The sequence below is a fragment of the Globicephala melas genome, chromosome 4 (genome assembly GCF_963455315.2).
Source record: "Globicephala melas chromosome 4, mGloMel1.2, whole genome shotgun sequence".
Classification (NCBI taxonomy): Eukaryota; Metazoa; Chordata; class Mammalia; order Artiodactyla; family Delphinidae; genus Globicephala; species Globicephala melas.
The window spans coordinates 4,126,420-4,132,486 of NC_083317.1; positions in this window are offsets into that span (position 1 = coordinate 4,126,420).

A 6,067-nucleotide genomic window follows, 5' to 3' on the forward strand; every position below is an offset into this window, starting at 1 on the left:
CCACCTAAGCCTGGGGCAGGAGTCCTGGGGGGCTTTGTAACCATTTGGGGTCATCGCCTTGGTTTCAACTGCTGCATCAGACTCGGAAGGAGCAGGAAATCTATTTTCTCTAAGCCCCCCAGAAAGTTCCAGGCTTGGGAACCAGGGGTCATGCCTGAGCCTCAGACAGGGAAGTAGAAAGGAAAGGCGACTGGCTCAACATAGTGTCTGGTCAGCCTCGCTTACCTAAGGAGGGGAAGCTGGCCCTGCTTGAGTGGGGGACGGAGAAGGGGCACTCAAGTCCCACGTACTCATCTGCCCTCTGCCGCTTTCACAGCTCTGGGTCTCCTGGGGTGCCACTGCTTTTCCCAAGATTGCTGAGCCTCTGCTGCCCTTCCTGTCCCTCTTTAGTTTCCAGGGCACCTGCCAGGGGACCCCTGCCACTGGGCCAGCCCCAGGACAAGCTAAGTGGCCTCTGGGTATAGGGAGCAAGGGTGTCACACACCTGAGTGCTGAGATGTGAATTGGGCCAGGCTTGGTAAGTCCCTTCCTAGCTCGGGGATGGGGAGCCCTATATGTAGGCCATCTTGGGGAACCCTGGCTTGCAAGCCCCCAGGGGCTGTAGGCCTGGGTGTGTGGGAGGGGACTCCGGGTGCCCCCTGTGCCATTGACCATCCTGGTCCCAACAGCACATGGAGGAGCAAAGGGCTCGGCCGATCGCACAGGCAGTTCCAGGGAACAAGCCAGAGACAGAGCTTGAGGTCAGGAGGAAGGGCAGGTGACCTAGGACTTGGTTTGCCCTGGCCACTGGACAGCCGTCGGGAGAAGAGGAACTGGGAGCGTGCAAAATGTCACGGGCAGCCTTAGAGTCATCCAGGGAGAACGGCAGGTGCTGAAATTCCGGTGAGGGTGCGGGCAGTTCCTTGGACTGTAAACTGGATTTTGAAGAGGGAAGGTGACCCAAGGACAGGCTTTTTGCTCCTGTTAGAGGCAAGTCAAGGAGAAGGAGGGAAGGACTTGCCGTGGGGGGAAACTGCTGGCCTTTAGTTCGTGTGAACCATCAGGCATCAGCGGGGCGGGGTAGGTTGCGGGAGGGGCGAGGGTACAGAAGTGCGATATGGCATCAGCGGGGCGGGGTAGGGTGCGGGAGGGGTGAGCGTACAGAAGTGTGATATGAAAGAAGGAAATGTTTGAAAGGCACCAGCTGAAGTCTAGAAATTCATGCAAGGGCAGAGTGGACAGAATCATTGGGAGCTCAACCAAGTAGGCCTGGGAAGAGAAACCGTGGCCTTCCAGCGGACGTTTGTTAGACAAATATTTTCTAGTGAGCTCTGATCTGGAAGACGAGACTAAGCCCAGGCTTTGTGATGACTTGCTTGTATGTGACCCCATGTCAGAATCCCTTTAAGGTCCATGATCCCCGAGGGGCCCTCCTGGCAGGGCTCCCTGGAGACTTGATCTGTACATGGGACACACGAGCCTGTGTTTTCTAGGGATGCGTCTGGAGTTTATCCTTTGCATTTCCCAGCAAAAAGAATAAAAGATCGTCATGTCTGGCCTCGCAACTGAAGCCTGATTTGGTTCTAGAACGTGCTGGAGAAACAACCTTCCAGTGTTGGATCAAACTTTATTTTTTGGTTTGAGGAACTCTTTTCTTCCAAGGCAATCCAGTCGATATTGAAACTTTCTCACTGTGGGAAACTTGGTTTCCCTGGATTGCGTTAGATCTGCCTTCCTGATGTTTCTGACCATTTTGATTCCGGATTCTCCCTTTGGATTTTCACAGAAAAATATTGAGTCCCCTTTCCGCACAGCAGTCCCTTAGCTGCTATCATTGTGTTATTCCTGAGGGCTCATCATGTGAAGGGCACGGTGCTAGGACACGTGCACACTTAATCCTGGCAAAACCCCCATTGACGTGTTATGCCCATTTCACAGATTGACTCGGGCAAGTTCTTCAAACCTTAGACAGTGGCTTTTGCACTTTGTCAAGGCCTCCTCCCTCCTAGAGGGATTGGGACACCTCTCTGGCCTGTCTGTCGTACTCGGCATGCAGTCAGCTCTGTACACCTGGACGTGTGAGGTCACCCACGTCCTCAATTTGGAGGCTGTTTCTGTCCAGGTGCCGGCTTTCCGGCACTCTCTCTCTTAAATTTCATCTTACTCATTTGGCCTTTGGAATGTTTTCTTTGTATGGTACAAAGCTAGATTTGAAAAAAAAAAAAAAAAGGGACCAGACCCAATTCCTGCCCTGAAAAGTTTGTAATCTCGTTTGGACCATGAGGCATTCATAGAAAAAGAAACTTGGTGATGCAGGCAGTACTTCTGAACTGCTGTCTCTCTCCCTCTCCCTCTTTCTGCCATTCTGCTGATGGTCTTATACTTGTTTATGCTGAACTGTTCGTTAAATCCACCACAGTCTGTTACCTTCCCTCTAACAGTGCATTTTGTCTCCAACAGGACACGCAAACATCTTTACACGTAAGGTGATTTTGTGCAGTGGTTGAGGCATAAGGGGTTCCACTGGTCATGGATCAGCGGATAGGGAGTGTCTGTTGGTGTTGCTTGCTTTGGAGTTTGCAGAAGGGATACTGAATCTGAGGTCAAGGGAGGTGGAGCGTCTTTCACCCATCACACCTCATCACACCACCAGCATCTCGAAGGTACCTGGCGGGGCCCATGCAGGAGCCCCTATGTGAACGGTGTGTCGGGGGAAAGTCAGTGGAGCCTTCATTATAGGGAAAAGCCCTGACCCCCAGATGGGGGTCAGTATCTATGAGGCTGACCTCCTTTGCGTTGGTTTGGTAGTTTTCAAAATAAACCTCCAGCAAGTGCGTTCTGAGGTCCAGAGGAAAGACATTACAGTGTAAGGAGAGGCTCTTCTTGTTTGGAAATAGCTTCGTTACTTCATGGGAAGCCGGTGGGTTCCACGGCACCGTCCTGTTGAGTGGTGGCCGGGCAGGTGACTCGAGGCTTGAGTCAGCCCTCTGACAGGAGAGCCCGGGGTGGCCCAGGACAGCCGTGCGCTGTTGTGTGACTCAAGTGGGGGAAGTTGGAGCGGGACCTCACCGGGAACAAAGAAGGGGACCAAGCTTTGACACACATGCCCTTTGGCGCTTCAAGGAAAAGTGCTTCATTGAGGCTGGCTTTCTGGAATCCAGGGCAATCAGCTGTGTCCTTTAGCTGACAGGAAAGAACACTGGAGAAGCAGTGTTGTCTCTCACCATCTGGGCTGTCTTGCTCCTTTCAGAAACCAGTTAAAGAGATTTACTATCTCGTGTGGGTGTGGAATTGCCTGTTTCGAAGATGAACCACGCGGAACGTGATCTCCCGGTCCTTTTAGACAGCAGTGCGTCTCCCGTCAGGTCCAGTTCCCGAGGGAGACGTTTCCCCCTTCCTTTGTTTTTGGCCACAGAGAGTTAGAGGTGGCGCGACTCTCGTCTTTCCTTCCAAAGTCCGTGCAGCCGATCTGGGCACACTTGGTGTTCTGGGTCCTAAGGGTTTGTGGGCCGTGGGATCGCTGGGTGAGATAGGATTGTGCTGCGGTTACTTCTGGGTCCTGGGCTTTTATGGGACAATTCCCGGCCGCAGCTCCCGGTGCCCCTGGAGCTCCTGGCTTCCTAGTCTCTCGCTGTTAGGGATATTGAATGAATAGGGAGCGTGGATTTTGGGCATTGATTCATCACTCCTTTCAGAGGGCTCTTAAACTGGGAAAGCCGCCAGTGGGATCAAATTTTCATTTCCTGAAACTTCAACCAACCCTATAACTGGCGAGATAGCTCAGAGGCACAGGGAGTGACAGCCACCGAGGGCAGAGAAACCAGGGGTGAGAATGTTCTCTGGGGCAGGACTCACCTGAAACTAATCCGAGGAAGGTGCGAGCTTTTCCCGCTTAGACTAGAGGATATTGTGTTGCTGTCAAGTCTCAGAACCCTCTCTCTTTACAGAGCAGACGATGTAGGAAAGGTTATTAATATGTGATAATCACACCCACTTAAAGGCTTAAACGTCATATATATTCTGAATGGTGATCTCTGCCTCCTGTATATCGCTCAGATTCATTTCCTCATGCTCGGAAAAGTGTTGACTCTTTTTTTAAATCTTAAAAAAATCTTAAAGCTATCAGTACAAACTGGTTCTTTTATTTTATCTTTGCATGAAGAGTAAATAAATGATCTGCGCCATCTTTCTTGTGACTTGTTCAACGAGCTTTCCTGAGATTAAACAGCCATACTTATATTTTTATTTATAGCAAGTTAATGTTGGGTTTTTTTAACATCTTTATTGGAGCGTAATTGCTTTACAATGGTGTGTTAGCTTCTGCTTCATAACATAGTGAATCAGCTATACATTTACATGTGTCCCCAGCGTTTTCTTTTTCTAATGTAATGAGTCAGAGAATAATTTCGCTCTGGAGTCACGCAGTGCCCGGCAGGAGCTGGCTCTGTTGCCTTTGGCTCCACTGGATTTTCAGAGCCGGTGGAGTTGGTATCTTGAGCACCCTTTCCAGATGTACATCTGCAACTGCGACCGATCAGGCCCATCCTGCCTCTGTGGCCTGTTCAACGTTTATCAGCAGCTTTCTCTAGTTGCGGCGAACGGGGGTTACTTCATTGCGGTGCGCGGGCTGCTCATTGTGGTGGCTTTTCTTGTTGCGGAGCACGGGCTCAGGAGTTGTGGCTCACGGGCTCTAGAGCACGGGCTCAGGAGTTGTGGCTCGCGGGCTCTAGAGCATGGGCTAAGGAGTTGTGGCTCGCGGGCTTAGTTGCTCTGTGGCATGTGGGATCTTCCCGGACCAAGGCTTGAACCCATGTCCCCTGCATTGGCAGGCGGATTCTTAACCCCTGCGCCCCCCAGGGAAGCGTATGTAACACTTCCTGTGTTCCAGGCACTAAGAGCTTCTTTATCAACTCACTTTACTCCCCTAACAACCCTGTAGTGGGTGCTACTGTTAACCCCTTTTGCAGACAAGGAAACCAAGGCCCAGAAACCTTAACTGAGTGGCCCCAGGTCACAGGTAGTGAGTGACTGAGCTGGGGTTTGGATCCAGAGTCTAGTCATCGTGCTGTCTGCATCTGCTGTGTGCCGGGCACTTTACAGATGAAAAATGATCAGACCTGATCTGGCCAGCTCTGAAACCCAGAGCTTTCTCACTGTGGATGGGGTCCTGTGGAGGCGTGACTGTGAAGGCCGTTTCTTGGAGTATTGTTTGGTCAATTCAGGGCAGCCAGGGGTGGTGGACAAAGGCCATTATTTGCTTATGATGGGAAGAGTGACATCAGATAAGCCTTTACTACAAAATTTCTTATGTTGATGGTCTTTCTAGATAACTACTGTTCACAAATTTCAGAAAACAAGGTGACCCAGGGCTTTCTTTTCATGACCGATGTCCTTAGAAACCACCCAAGTGGTTAGTTCTAAACTTCTTTCTTTTCTGGATTTGGGATAGTGAGTGGAGTAGCAGGCAGGGATGGATGTGGTTTTTGTTTGTTTGTTTGTTTGTTTGTTTTTGCGGTATGTGGGCCTCTCACTGCTGTGGCCTCTCCCGTTGCGGAGCACAGGCTCCGGGCGCGCAGGCTCAGCGGCCATGGCTCACGGGCCCAGCCGCTCCGCGGCATGTGGGATCCTCCCGGACCGGGGCACGAACCCGCGTCCCCTGCATCGGCAGGCGGACTCCCGACCACTGCGCCACCAGGGAAGCCCAGTACGGATGTGCTTTATGGAATTTCTAAATGTATTTGTTTATTAAGGTTGGGGCGGTTCCATATGGATTATTTGAAGTCCGGTGTGGCCTCCATGTGGGTCTAAGCTCTAGACCACCTGCTCCACGCTGGGGTCGGTGGTTGCTCCACTGTCCCAGTGGGTGCTCTGCAGAGTCTTATCACCCCTGCCGTAGCCTGGGCACATGAGGTGTCTGCCTGTGCCCTCGCGTTAAATCCTCACGTGAGCAATCCAGCACGATGGCTGCGTCCGCTTCTGTCCGAGATTCAGAGAGGTCAGTCGCCCAAGGACACCTCACGGTGTGGCACTGCCAGGAGTTGACCCAGATTTTTGCCTTCCTTCACCACCACCCGACTCAACGGTCTAT